Here is a 16743-nt window from a genome sequence, read left to right as displayed (position 1 = left end):
TGCCATCTCCAAGTTTATTTGGCAAAAATGAAGCTTGTGCCCCCAAAAGTTTCCACATTGTCTATTTTTCCAACAATTTAGGAAAAATTATGATGATATTTTCCTTTCCTTTATGTATCCAAATACTTTAGTAATTCTCAGTTTCCAAGAAAGGGGATCATAACTTAGTAAACATAAAATTAAACTTGATGTCAGGAGACCTGTTACTATTTCTAGCTCTGAAAGTAACTAACTAAATAACTGAGTAATTCTAATAGCTTCTCTATGTTTCAGTTTTCTCATAAACTAATGGATAATCTCTGATGTTTATTCTAATTCCAAAGTGCAGTTTTTCCCTCTATTCTCTACTTTTGTAAAATCTAATAACCTTGTTCCCTGTGATATAGTTTTAACTTCTCTACTTTCCTTTCTAGCCTACAATTTGTGTGTGTAGAAATCCTAGTTACCTAAGATATAAAACAATAATTTACTCTTTGTTGGCTTTCTGGAACCTGGTTTCTTTTCCTTCCAGGTGTGTAACACACTATTCTGAAATCATTTTCTATACCAATCTCTTAAGCTGTGTTCTCTCTATTTCAGTGAGTCTCCTTTGCCCTCAGATCAAACACCACCTTCTGAATGTTACCTACAAAATACTGAAGCTAGACTTGTTCTCCCTTCCTTTTCTTGTCTCCTCTTAACCTTACTCCTCACCCTGCTTCTCTCATAAATACCTACTCCTGTCAAGCAACATTGTGCCCATGTTGCCCACTTTGCCCTTGTTCCATCTTTCTATTCCATTAAGTATGAGTTCAATACACATCTCCTTCAAACACTTGTCCTCAGTTAACCCTGTTTCTCCTCTGACCTTCTCACAGAGAGTCTCAGGAACCCTTTCAACTCGATGTACCAAGTAACGAACAATCTGGCTAAATACTCATATTATCAAGTTCATAGAACAAAACACAATCATTCAAAGAAGAAAACTGATTATACTAAAATATGGAATAAATCTGGAAACTCCCAGTTCTCAGTCTCAGATCTATCCCAGATTTGTTTGTACCCTTCTTCTAATCCTTCATGAGGACAGCTCTTAAGTGAAACAGCAGGAGGCCCACTGAGATTTCTAGCTTTTCTGATGTTCTAATAGGTGAAATATTTCCAGTGTATCAGCTATCTAATAAATGTACTGATTTTACTTGGGTACCCTTTATTTTCTAATCAAAATATGTAAATTCTAGCTTTATAATACTTTTAGAGTCTAAAAATAAGTGAATATAAATTCTTTGGTAATTTGGTCACAATATATTCACATCATGTTAACAGTTGGAATGGACTTTATACGTTGTCTCATTTAAACTCCTTATTTTATACAATAGATGAGGAAATTGAGACCCATAAAAATGAAGACATTTACTGAAGGTCCCACTACTTTTAGGTGGTAAGTCAATATTAGGGCATTTTTCTCCCAATCATCAGCTCCATCATGCTTCTTTACTTTTTGTCATACAATATACTGTCAGGATATAGGCAGAATAATCACATTATCACAACTCTTCTGAAGCTGATGTCTGAATAAAATTCTTCACCATTAGATGTTGACTTGTACTTATTGAAAAAAATGACACAGTTTTTACTATAGCTAGCAACTGAAAAGTACAAGGAATACTTTAACACATTCATATTGGTGCAACCGGATAGGATTTTTATTAACAAATTATTCTCAATATTTCTCAGCCTTGCCTATTATCAGCTTACCTATGAAGTAAACTGGTAAAATTTGAGCTTTAACTTTTAAGGTCAGCAATAAACAGCTAGAATGTTGGGAAAACTATCTGGAGGTTGTTACAGTACTTTGGGAACATATCAATTTTGAATTATAATTGTTCTTCATAGCTAGTTCTGTAGAGAAGTAGGTTCATAGTTAATTATATAATCCAATGCAATAGTTTCAAGACATATTACTAATACAATTTTTAATTATGTAGGTAAAATGTACAGTATAGATAATTGATTTCATATTTTATACCAGCATATGCTAGTGATGAAAATTTACCATATCTTTCTCTAATGTATAACCTTTAGAAAAATGTCTGAGTATGTTCTTTGTGATTTTAATTCCTGGTATTTATAAAAGGAAGAAGGCAGAAACTTGGGAAAATTTTTAATATTTTTAACCAAATTTATACTCTTTAGTTACAGTTGTAGCCAGTATTCATTGATTGGTTAATGTCCAGCACTAGCTTATCAATTTATGTATAATTAATCATTGAAACAACCTAAATCTTCATTTACAGTTTAATAAATTACTCTAAACCAAAGAGCTAGCATTTTTATTTGATGTTCCAGGTGTTACTTATTCTAAAAGCCCATGATCTTGGAAAATAAAATGTCATGCTAATTGATTACCATCTATGATCCTGGAATCAGCACCAGCTAGGAGGAATGCAGAAATGAACTCAATAGTCTTGGTCTTTATCATGCTTACTCCAAATTACTCCAGACATGGGCATTTGTCCAAAGAATCTATGAAGTTTTAAAAGTGTGAAAGACACCATAATAAGACTTTTTTTAATCTTAAAGAAATAAACAGTAGAGTCAAGATGGTGGTGTGGGAAGATGCGGAGTTCACATCTCCCCACAAATTAGGGCATCTACCGGACACTGGGGGGGACCTCAATGCCCAAGGAGATGGGAGGAACTGCCAGGCAAACTGGTAAGACATGGGGGGACTGAGGGGCAAGGAGAAGAGGAGGCAGGACAGGACCTGAGGGGTGGCTGAGGAGGAAGGGATTCCCACACCTGGAAAGACGTTTGGGGCCTTGGATCAGGAGGAGCACACCCAGTATTTCCCCTGCCCAATTGGCAGGGGAAGTCTGCCCGGCTATGGGGTTTGGTACACCCTCAGAGGCCCCCTCTGGTCCACGTTGGTCCTGGGGGAATAGGAGGGAGGCCAAGGGAGAACAGGAGAGGCAGGCTGGAGGGGTCCTCCAGGACTGGAGGAGCAGGAGAAGAGTGGAGGGTGTTGGCCTCTCCCACTTGGGCCCAGGAAGCCTGCTGGGCACCCAGGTGGGGTCCACCACCCTCTGAGATTAGAGGTGGGAGGCACGCCTGGATCCCTTCCATTTGGTTGAGCCTAAGCCCCACCCCCCACACCTCCCAGGGCCTTTTCCAACCCTATAAGTATTAAGCATAGACTCTGTCCTCCACAGCCAAGGTCTTTTCCAGTTCTTTTTTTTTTTTTTTCTCCTCTTTTTTACTATTGTGGTTCTGTTTTACCTTCTGGTTGTTGTTTCATCTGTATATATTTTTTATATTCTTTCTAACATATCTGTTAGTTTCCTGGTCTAATTTTATTTTTTACTTTGTATTGTTCTCCTTTTTTTTTTTTTTGCTGCCCTGCACAGCTTGCATGATGTTGGTTCATGGGCCGGGGATCAGGTGGAAACTCCTGCGGTGGGAGCTCTGAGTCTGAACTACTGGACTAACAGAGAACCTCAGACCCTGGGGAATATTCATCAGAGTGAGGTCTCCCAGAGGTCCTCATCTCAGCACCAAGACCCACCTATGCCCAACGGCCAACAAGCTCCAGTGTTGGAAGCCTCAGGCCAAACAACAAGTAAGACAAGAACACAATCCCACTCTTAAAAAAAAAAAAATGAGATGGCAAAAAAATATGTCACAGATGAAGGAGCAAGTTAAAATCCTAAAAGAACAAATAAATGAAGAGGAAATAGGCAATCTACCTGAGAAAGAATTCAGAGTAATGACAGTAAAGATGATCCAGAATCTTGGAAATACAATGGAGGCACAGATTGAGAAAATACAAGAAATGTTTAACAAAGATATAGAAGAATTAAAGAACAAACAAGCAGAGATGAACAACACAATAACTGAAATGAAAATACACTAGAAGGAATCAGTAACAGAATAACTGAGACAGAAGAATGAATAAGTGAGCTGGAATACAAAATGGTGGAAACAACTGCCGAGGAGCAGAATAAAGAAAAAAGAATGACAAGAATTGAAGACAATCTCAGAGAACACTGGGACAACACTAAATGCACCAACATTTGAATTATAGGGGTCCCAAAAGAAGAAAAGAAAAAAAAAAGGGTCTGAGAAAATATTTGAAGAGATTAAAGTGGAAAACTTCCTTAACATGGGAAAGGAAATAGTCACCCAAGTCCAAGAAGCACAGAGAGTCCCATACAGGATAAAACCTAGGAGAAACACACCAAGGCACATATTAATCAAATTAACAAAAATTAAATTCAAAGAAAAAATATTAAAAGCAGCAGGGAAAAACAAAAAATAACCTATAAAGGAATCCCCATAAGATTATCAGCTGATTTTTCAGCAGAAACTTAGCAGGGCAGAAGGAAGTGGCAGGATATACTTAAAGTGATGAAAGAGAAAAAGCTATGACCAAGATTACTCTACCCAGCAAGGATCTCATTCAGATTTGATGGAGAAATGAAAACATTTACAGACAAGTAAAGCTAAGAGAATTCAGCACCACCAAACCAGCTTTACAACAAATGCTAAACAAACTTCTCTAGGTGGGAACACAAGAGAAGAAAAGACCCACAAAAACAATCCCAAAACAATTAAGAAAATGGTAATAGAAACATATATATCTATAATAACTTTGAATGTAAACGGATTAAAAGCACCAACCAAATGACACAGACCGCCTGAATGGATACAAAAATAAGACCATATATATGCTGTCTACATGAGACCCACTTCAGACCTAGGGACACATAGAGTTTGAAAGTGAAGGGATGGGAAAATATATTCCATGCAAATGAAAATCAAAAGAAAGCTGAAGTAACAATACTCTTATCAGATAAAATAGACTTTAAAATAAAGACTGTTACAAGAGATAAGGAAGGACACTACATAATGATCAAGGGATCAATCCAAGAAAAAGATATAACAATTGTAAATATATATGCATTCAACATAGCAGCACCTCAGTCTATAAGGCAAATGCTAACAGCCATAAAAGGGGAAATCGACAATAACATGATAATAGTAGGGGACTTTAACACCCCACTTACACCAATGGACAGATCATCCAAAATGAAAATAAATAAGGAAACACAAGTTTAAATGACACAACCGACCAGATAGATTGAATTGATATTTATAGAAAAGTCCACCCAAAAGTGGCAGAATACACTTTCTTCTCAAGTGCACATGGAATATTCTCCAGGATAGATCACAACTTGGGTCACAATCAAGCCTTGTAAAATTTAAGAAAATTGAAATTGTATCAAGCATCTTTATTGACCACAACTCTATGAGACTGGAAATCAATTACAGGAAAAAAATTGAAAAAAAACACAAATACATGGAGGCTAAACAGTGTACTACTAAATAACCAAGAGATCACTGAAGAAATCAAAGAAGAAATAAAAAAATAACAACAAAGACATGATGACACAAAATCTATGGGACACAGCAAAACAGTTCTAGGAGGGAAGTTTATAGCAATTCAATCTCACCTCAAGAAACAAGAAATATATCAAATAAAAAATCTAACCCTACATCTAAAGAAACTAGAGAGAGAAGAACAAAGAAAACCCAATGTCAGTAGAAGGTAAGAAATCATAAAAATCAGAGCAGAAATAATGAAATGGAAATGAAGAAAACAATAGCAAAAATCAGTAAAACTAAAAACTGGTTCTTTAAGAAGATGAAAAAAATTGATATACCCTTAGCCAGACTCACCAAGAAAAAAAGGGAGATGACTCAAATCAATACAATTAGAAATGATAAAGGAGAAGTTACAACTGACAACACAGAAATAAAAAGGATCATTAGAGAATACTACAAACAACTATATGCCAATAAAATGGACAACAACAAAGAAATGGACAAATTCTTGGAAAAGTACAACTTTCCAAGACTGAACCAGGAAGAATTAGAAAATATAAACAGACCTATCACAAGTAATGAAATTGAAACTGTAATTACAAATCTTCCAACAAACAAAAGTCCAGGACAAGATGGCTTCACAGGTGAATTCTCCCAAACATTTAGAGAAGTGCTAACACCGATCCTTCTCAAACTCTTCCAAAAAATTTCAGAGGGAGGAACACTCCCAAATTCATTCTACGAAGTTACCATCACCCTGATACCAAAACCAGAAAAAGATATCACAAAAAAAGAAAATTATAGACCAATATCACTGATGAATGTAGATGCAAAAATCCTGAAAAAAATACTAGCAAACAGAATCCAGCAATATATTAAAAGCATCATACACCATGATCAAGTGGGATTTATCCCAGGGATGCAAGGATTCTTCAATATACACAAATCAATCAAAGTGATACACCATATTAATAAATTAAGGAATAAAAACCATATGATCATCTCAACAGATGCAGAAAAAGCTTTTGACAAAATTAACACCCGTTTATGATAAAAAACTTTCCAGAAAATTGGCATAGAGGGGACCTACCTTAACATAATAAAGGCCATATATGACAAACCCACAGAAAACATCATATTCAATGGTGAAAAACTGATAGCATGTCCACTAAGATTTGGAACAATACAAGGATGTTCACTTCTGCCACTCTTATTCAACATAGTTTTGGAAGTCCTAACCATGGCAATCAGAGAAGAAAAAAAAATAAAAGGAATCCAAATTGGAAAAGAAGAAGTAAAACTGTCACTGTTTGCAGATGACATGATACTATATATAGAAAATCCTAAAGATGCCACCAGAGAACTACTAGAAGTAATCAATGAATTTGGGAAGGTTCCAGGATACAAAATTAATGCACAGAAGTCTCTGGCATTTCTGTACACTGACAATGAAAAATAAGAAAGAGAAATTAAGGAAACAATCCCATTTACCATCACAACAAAAAGAATAAAATACCTAGGAATAACCCTACCTAAGGAGGTGAAAACTTTTACTTAGAAAACTATAAAACACTGATAAAAGAAATCAAAGATAACATAAACAGATGGAGAAATATAACATGTTCTTTTACTGGAAGAATCAATATTGTGAGAATGACTATACTACCCAAAGCAATCTACAGATTCAATGCAATCCCTATCAAACTACCAATGGTATTTGTCACAGAACTACAACAAAAAATTTCACAATTTGTATGGAATCACAAAAGACCCCAAATAGCCAAAGCAATCTTGAGAAAGAAAAAAGGAGCTGGAGGAATAAGGCTCCCCAACTTCAAACTATACTACAAAGCTACAGTAATCAAGAGAGTATGGTGCTGCACAAAAACAGAAATATAGATCAATGGAACAGGATAGAAAGCCCAGAGATAGACCCATGTATATATGGTCACCTAATTTACAACAAAAAGACAAGAACATACAATGGAGAAAAGACAGCCTCTTCAATAAATGGTGCTGGGAAAACTGGACAGCTACATGTAAAAGAATGAAATTAGAACACTCCCTATCGCCATACACAAAAATAAACTCCAAATGGATTAAAAACCTAAGTGTAAGACCAGACACTATAAAACCCTTAGAGGAAATCATAGGAAAATCACTCTTTGACATAAACCACAGCAAATCTTTTTTGACCCACCTCCTAGAGTAATGAAAATAAAAACAAAAATAAACAAATGGAACCTAATTAAACTTAAAAGATTTTGCACAGCAAAGGAAACCATAAACAAGATGAAAGGACAACCCTCAGAATGGGAGAAAATATTTGCAAATGAAACAACACACAAAGGATTAATCTCCAAAATATACAAAGAGCTCATGGAGCTCCATATCAAAAAAACAGACAATCAAATTAAAAAGTGGGCAGAAGACCTAAATAGACGTTTCACCAGAGAAAACATGCAGATGGCCATGGAGTACATGAGAAGATTCTCAACATCACTAATAATTAAATAAATGCAAATCAAAACTACAATGAGCTATCACCTCAAACTGACCAGAATGGTCATTATCAAAAAATCTAGAAACAATAAATGCTGGAAAGGGTATGGTGAAAAGGGAACCCTCCTGCACTGTTGGTGGGAATGTAAATTGATACAGCCACTATGGAGAACAGTATGGAGGTTCCTTAAAAAAATAAAAATACAACTACCGTATGACACAGCAATCCCACTACTAGGCATATACCCTGAGAAAATCATAATTCAAAAAGAGTCAGGTACCACAATGTTCATTGCAGCACTATTTACAATAACCAGGACACGGAAGCAACCTAAATGTCCATTGAAAGATGAATGGATAAAGAAGATGTGGCACATATATACAATGGAATATTACTCAGCCATAAAAAGAAATGAAATTGAGTTATTTGTAGTGAGGTGGATGGGCCTAGTGTCTGTCATACAAAGTGAAGTAAGTCTGAAAGAGATAAACAAATACCATATGCTAACTCATATATATGGAATCTAAAAAAAAAAAAAAAAATGGTACTGATGAACCTAGTGGCAGGACAGGAATAAAGATGTAGACATAGAGAATGGATTTGAGGACAGGGTAGTGAAGGGGAAGCTGGGGCAAAGTGAAAGTAGCAGCTACATATATACACTCCCAAATGTAAAATAGTTTGCTAGTGGGAAACAGCAGCATAGCACAGGGAGATCAGCTCATTGCTTTGCGAAGACCTAGAGGGGTGGGTTAGGGAGGGTGGGAGGGAGGCTCAAGAGGGAAGGGATATGGGGATATATGTATGCATATGGCTGATTCAGTCTGTTGTACAACAGAAACTAACACAGTATTGTGAAGCAATTATATTTCAATAAAGATCTATAAAAAAAAAAAAGAAGCTGACGTAGACAATAACATTTATGTACATGAATTTTTACTTCCACATTACTTGAAATGGTTAGTTAAACAAACATAAGCTATAGTATAGCCTTAAACACAAAACAATATTCCACCATTGAATAATATTATAAAAAATTTTTTATGATAAGGGCATAAATAGTTTATAATTCATCTATTCAAAAATATTTATAAACATATATAGTTTCTTTGACAAAATTCAAGGTACTGAATGGCAAACCATAAACAAAATAAACAAGTTCTGGCCCTTGTAAATCTTACATCTTCATGGTGAAAACATATAATAGAGATAAGTAAATATAAGTAATACAGTGTCAGGTAGTGGCAAACAGGGTAAAGGGATAGAGAATAACAGTGATACTACTATTTAAGGATGTGAATATCTGGGGAAGAACATTTCAGACACAGGAAATATTAAACATCCCAGGGATTGAAATGGGCTTGATTCTGAATGTGGTTGGCATTCAAAATGAATGAATGCATAAAGTAATGACACAATTCACTCATGCTCTGTTATTTAGAGTTGCTAAATGTTATCAATCATCTGTATAGAGACATAGAATGTGCATTATAGCTAGCTCCAGGCTTATACTAATTAGCTATCATATACCATGTGCCTATCATATACCAGGTACTTTACCGAAATCCTTTTAAATTATTATCACAAATGTACAAGTTAAATATTATTTCCTCCCCTTTTACTGACAAGGGAACTGAGGAGTAGAAAGGCTTAGTATCCACAAGCAGATGTCCTTAATCCCAGATTCATAATTAGGTCATATGTTCTTCTTGTTTAAAACTCTTTTTACTACATTTTACTATCTTTCATGGCTAATGAAAGTGTGAATATTTGCATGTTCTAATAAATAAAAAAGTAAGGCTTATCCCAGGTGTGCATTCATAAGAGAAAAGAAGAGCATACATGATTTTTTATACAGAAATAAAATTATTTATTAAAGTTTCAATATATGCAATTTTCACTAAGATTACCAAAGATGTATACTTACAAATATATCATTTCTAATGAGGATATCTAAAAGTATGTTTTGTTTCCTAAGGAATTTCAGCAGTTACAGTTATTGCTTACTTTTTTAGCTTTTATATTAGGTAACTTTATGAAACAGTTTCAAATAATATTTAAATTTCAGACTTTGTAAAGACATGAAACACCTTTTTTATCTTTAAATTTTTATTGACATATATTTGATTTACAATATCATGTTAGTTTCTGGTATATTGCACAGTGATTCAGTTATAATATATATATATATATACATATATATTCTTTTTCAAATATATATATATATTGTTTTTCAGATTCTTTTCCCTTATAGGTTACTACAAAAGATTGAGTATAGTTCATTGTGCTATATGGCAGATCCTTGCTGGTCATCTATTTTATATATAGTAGTGTATATATGTTAATTCCAACCTCCTAATCTGTCCTTCCCCACCCCCTTTTCCCCTTTGGTGACCATAACTTTGTTTTCTATGTCTATGAGTCTCTTTCTTTTTGTAAATAAGTTCATTTGTATTTTTTTTAGATTCCACATATAAGTAATATCATATGATGAACATAGATGCAAAAATCCTTAACAAAATATTAGCAAATTTAATCCAACAATATATTAAAAGGATCATGTGCCATGTATTTTTTAGATTTCACATATAAGTAATATCATATGATGAACATAGATGTAAAAATCCTTAACAGAATATTAACAAACTTAATCCAACAATATATTAAAAGGATCATGCATCATGATCAAGTGGGATTTATCCCAGGGATGCAAGGATTTTTCAATATCCACAAATCAGTGTGATATACCACATTAACAAATTGAAGAATTAAAAACCAAATGATCATCTCACTAGATGCAGAAAAAGCTTTTGATAAAATTCAACGTAGTTTTATGATAAAAGTGGGCCTAGAGGGAACATACCTCAACATAATAAAGACCTTATATGACAGACCCACAGCTAACATCATACTCAATGGTGAAACAGCTTTTAAAAAGCCGTCAAATTCACATATGATCATGCATTATATAAAATTCATTAACATATTTATGTGCAAAGAAATATAAAGAAGAATAGTGAATATTTAAAATTTTATTTTCAGTAAATCAAACTTTATATAATCCAAATATCTTGTTGCAAACAAACTAAAAAGCTGAATAAAATATTAAATGCGCTTGAAAGTATTTTTGGTGATAACAAGGCAGTAAGGACATAGAGAGGTAAAAATCCTGAGGAGAGGGGGAGTGTGGAGAGATGAGACTAATATTCAGCGCCACTATTCCCAAACAGGTGGTTGAGAGATTACATAGCCAAGCAGACCTTTGGCCATCTCAAGTTGCTTAGGGAAAAGATGGGGAAAAAAAGACCATTCCCGGTGTTTTTTATTCCTTTAAGTAAACCCATATTTCCATCCTGTATCATATCTGTCCTGTCTGATGATTTTTTAAAAAGCATTTCCTATAGTGTACTTCTGTTGGTGATGAATTCTTTCAACTTTTTTTTTTTTTATGACTGGAAACATTTTTATTTCACTTGTGTTTTTGAAAGATATTTTCACAGAATTCTAATCGGACAGTATTTTTCCCCTGTTACTCTAAAGAAGTGATTTCACTGTCTTGTCTCTTACATTACTTCCTATGGGAAATCTGTTGTCTTCATCATCTTTGTTCGTCTATATGTAACGTCTTTTTCTTTTTTTCCCTCTGAATGCTTTTAAGGAAAATTTTCTCTTTATTGTTGGTTTTGACCAGTTTGATTATGATGCACCTTGATGTCATTTTATTTATGTTTTTTGTGTTTGAGTTTCATTGAACTTCTTAGATCTGTGGAGCTATAGTTTTTGTCAAATGTGGAATAATTTTTGCCATTATTTGTTCAAATATTATTTCTGTCCTCCTCTCTCTTTCAGGGACTCCAACTGCACATAAATTAGATTGTTTGAAGTTGTCCTACACTGCTCTGTTTATTATTCTTAGTTTTCTGTTTCCTTTGGGTTTTATTTTAAATAGATTCTATTGCTATGCCTTCAAGTTTACTAATCATTTCTTCTGTAGTGTCTCATATGCCATTAATCTCATCCTTTGAAATTTTTAGCTCATGCATTATGGTTTTTATCTGTAGAAATACTTTCGACCTTTTTTCTATGTTCCATGTCTCTATGTAATATTTTGAACATATGGAGTACAGTCATAAGAATTATTTTAATATGACTATGTTTTAATCTAACATCTGTGTCAGTTCAGTTTGGGTTTTAATTGATTGATTTTTCTCCTCCTTATGGGTCATATTATCCTGCTTCTTTGCAAGCCAGATACATTTTTTATTGTTGCCAGACATAGTGGATTTTACCTTGTTTGTTGCTAGATATTTTTACATTAAATATTTTGAATTAAAGTATTTTGTATTTCATAAATTATATGATATTCAACTCCATTGTTCATATTCTTGAATTTATTCTATAATGCAATTAAGTTATTTTGAGATAATTTTATTTTTATCAGGTCTTATGTTTAAAATTTGTAAGAGAGGACCAGAGCAGTGTTCAGTCAAGGCTAATTGTTCCCAGCCACTCAAAATACATCTTTCTGTGTGTCTTGTGTGATTCCTCTTAGGTTTTCCAGTATGGCAGGGGGGCATAAGCAGTATTCTAGGCCTTATGTTCATGCCTTCTCTCTAATCCTTTTATTTTCCAATACTGTTTATTTTCTAAGCCTCAAGTTTTCTCCCAATACAAATTTCACATCACTGATATGCACAGTCATCCTACAGCTGAACACTGGAAGGGAATCCTCTACAGAGCTCTGTGAAGCTTTCTCCTCTCTGGTGCTCTGTCCGACAAACTCTAGCAGCCTTAGACTCCCTGGACCCTCAGTTCTAGATCTTCCATTCAGGGAGTTCCCTAAGAACTGCTGCAATTCCCCGTCCTTGTACCACAGCCTAGAAACTTATTCAGTTCAGTAAGCTGAAGCAATCAAAGATCTATCCTAAGTTGTTTCCTGCGTCTCAAAGATTATTTTCTTAACCATTTTTTGCCCAGTGTTGTGTAAACCATCATTTCATATATTTTGTATGTTTTTAGCTGTTTCAGTGGGAAGGGTTCAGCTGTTCTTCTTTACTCCATCTTGACCAGAAGCAGAAGTCTTGTAATAGGAATTTAAGGCAAGATTTAAATATATCAACCAAGGTCCACTATTTTCCAAATCTGATCGTGATTACTCTTTCTATTAAAAAAAAGTATAATAAAGGAGATGCTTAATTGTATATTCAGAAATACCTTCATATGTTTTCTGAAATTTGTTCAGATGGAGTGTGGTGTGGTTTCTTACACCTTGGAATGTGCTGTGCTCATACCTTCCAGGCTAATTAGTTTCCTACTCCTTTTAAGTTAATAAAATTTCAACCACTAACCAGGAAATGGGAAATGGTTTGTATGCCAGTTCCTCACAGGAAAGTATATTCTCCATCCAGAACACATTAGAAAAAAAGAAAAAAAAGCTTCTTATTTGTTCCCTGAACTGGTAAGTTTTTCACTGGAACTTAGAGTTTCTAGGCTTTATTCAGTGATCTAATTTCCTACTCCCTACCTTGTTTGTCTGAGTATCCTAACCTCTGCCTATGTGTGTGTGTGTTAAAGTATAAGTCACTAGTCTTTAAAATTTGTTTCTGTGTATTTAGACACAAACTCTCTCCCATTAAGTACAGCATTTACAGTACTAAAAACATGATCTGGCAAAGGTTTAATTTTTAACTTCCTTTAACAAAAGTCAAAAAATACAATTAAGTATTGAAAATAAAGTGAATAATGTTCAATATATTAATAAAGTGATGTGCATAATTTCTAAATTGAAGCTGGGGAAAGTTGAATTAAGCCAAGAAACAAAATAGATTCTAATCTTAGAAAAATACAATCCAATGAATATTAGAAGAAATATGATTTGACTAGATATGAAAAAAAAAGTAAGACTAGAGAAAAGTATCCCTGGGGGTAATAGATCAAAAAACAGATAAAAGGTATTCAATAAATTGTGTCTAGTGATAAAAAGGAATAACATTAGACACATTTATTTTTAATTATTTTTTATTGGAGTATAGTTGATTTAGTGTTGTGTTACTTTCCACTGTACAGCTAAGTGAATCAGTTTTATATATATATATATATATCAGTTATATACCAGTTTTATATATATATATATAAACTCCACTCTTTTTTAGATTCTATTCCTGTATAGATCATTACAGAGTATTGAGTAGAGTTTCCTGTACTATACAGTAGGTTTTTATTAGTTATCTATTTTATATATAGTAGTGTCTGTATATGTCAATCCTAATCTCTCAATTTATCACCCTCTGCACCCTTTCACTTTGTAACCATAATTTTGTTTTCTAGATCTGTGACTCTATTTCTGCTTTGTAAATAGGTTTATTTGTACCATCTTTTTTCGATTCCACATATAAGTGATATCATATGATATTTGTCTTTCTCAGTCTGACTTACTTCACTAAGTATGACAATCTCTAGGTCCATCCATGTTGTTGCAAATGGCATTATTACATTCTTTTTTATGGCTGAGTAATATTCCACTGTGTATATGTACCACATGTTCTTAATCCACTTTTTTGTTGATGGACATTTAGGTTACTTCCATATCTTGGCTCTTGTAAATTAGTGCTGCAGTGAACGTTGGGGTGCATGTGTTTTTTTGAATTATGGTTTACTCCGGATATATGCCCAGGAGTGGGATTACCGGTTCATATGGAAGCTTTATTTTTGTTTTTTTGAGGAACTTCCATATTGTTTTAGATAGTGGCTGTACTAATTTACATTCCAACCAACAGTGAGGGGAGGTCCCCTTTTCTCCACACCCTCTTCAGCATTTGTTTTTTGTAGATTTTTTGATGATGAGCATTCTGACTGGTGTGAGATGATACCTCATTGTAGTTTTGATTTGCATTTCTCTAATAGTGACGTTGAGCATGTTTTCATGTACCTCTTTGCCACCTCTAAGTCTTCTTTGGAGAAATATCTATTTAGATCTTCCACCCATTTTTTTGATTGGGATTTTTTTTTTTTGATATTGAGTGCTTGAGCTGTTTGTATATTTTGGAGATTAATCCATCATCATTTGCTTCATTTGCAAATATTTTCTCCCATTCTGTGTTTTTTTTTTTCATTTCATTTATGCTTTTCTTTGTTGTGCAAAGGGTTTTAAATTTAATTAGGTCCCATTTGTTTATTTTTGTTTTTATTTTCATTACTATAGGAGGTGAATCAAAAAAGATCTTGCTGCGATTTATGTCAGAGAGTGTTCTGACTATGTTTTCCTCTAAGAGTTTTATAGTGTCCAGTCTTACATTTAGGTCTTTAATCCATTTTGAGCTTATTTTTGTGTATGGTGTTAGGGAGTGTTCTAATTTCATTCGTTTATTATACATGTAGCTTTCCAGTTTTCTCCATTGTGTATTCTTTCCTCCTTTGTCATAGTTTAGGTGACCACAGGTGCATGGGTTTATCTCTTGACTTTCTATCTTGTTCCATTTATCTATATTTCTCTTTTTGTGCCAGCACCATACTGTTTTGATGACTGTGACTTTGTAGTATAGTCTGAAGTCAGTGAACCTGATTCCTCCAGCTCCGTTTTTTTTTTTTTTCCCCCCCCTCAAGTTTGCTTTGGCTATCTGGGGTCTTTTGTGTTTTCATACAAATTGTAAATTTTTTTCTTCTAATTCTGTGAAAAATGCCATTGGTAATTTGATACGGATTGCATTGAATCTGTATAGTCATTTTCACAATATTGATTCTTCCAATCCAGGAACATAATATATCTTTCCATCTGTTTGTGTCATCTTTCATTTCTTTCATCAGTATTTTATAGTTTTCTAAGTACAGCTCTTTTGCCTCTTTAGGTAGGTTTATTCCTAGGTATTTTATTCTTTTTGATGTTATGGTAAATGGGTTTGTTTCCTTAATTTCTCTTTCTGATCTTTCATTGTTTCTGTATAAGAATGCAAGAGATTTCTGTGTATTAGTTTTTTTTTCCTGCAACTATACCAAATTTACTGATGAACTCTAGTAGTTTTCTTGTAACATCTTTAGGATTTTCTATGTATAGTATCATGTCATCTGCAAACAGTGACAGTTTTTCTTCTTCGTTTCCAATTTGGGTTCCTTTTATTTCTTTTTCTTCTCTTATTGCCATGGCTAGGACTTCCAAAACTGTGTTGAATAATAGTGGTGAGAGTGGACACCCTGGTCTTGTTTCTGATCTTAGAGGAAATGTTTTCAGGTTTTCATCATTGAAAATGATGTTTGCTGTGGGTTTGTCATATTATAACATTTATTATGTTGAGCTAGGTTCCCTCTATGCCCACTTTCTGGAGAGTTTTTATCAGAAATGGTGTTGAATTTTGTCAAAAGCTTTTTTCATCTATTGAGGTGATCATATGGTTTTTATTCTTCAGTTTGTTAATGTGATGTATCACATTGCTTTGCATATCTTGAAGAATCCTTGCTTCCCTGGTATAAATCCCACTTGATCATGGTGTATGATACTTTTAATGTGTTGTTGGCTTCTGTTTGCTAGTATTTTGTTGATAATTTTTGCATCTATGACCTGTAACTTCCTTTTTTTGTGACATCTTTGTCTGGTTTTGGTATCAGAATGTGAGACATTTTTAGGAGTGAGTAATGAACCACTCAATATCCTACATTTGAACAATTCACTTTTGATAAATAAAATAACCATAAATCAGCCAAATTTTTATAAACGGTCTAAATTTTATTATAACATCCTTAACTAGAATAATAAAGCTTGAATATCAGATTTTAAAATATATTTCAAATTGATGTGCTCATACTTACTATATGCAATACATATATATAAATATATATATTTTAGAAATATTTACCTCTAACAGTAGTTTCTGCAGGATTCTAGG

This window comes from Eubalaena glacialis, chromosome 10 (genome assembly GCF_028564815.1).
Source record: "Eubalaena glacialis isolate mEubGla1 chromosome 10, mEubGla1.1.hap2.+ XY, whole genome shotgun sequence".
Taxonomy (NCBI): domain Eukaryota; kingdom Metazoa; phylum Chordata; class Mammalia; order Artiodactyla; family Balaenidae; genus Eubalaena; species Eubalaena glacialis.
This window is presented reverse-complemented; position numbering follows the sequence as displayed.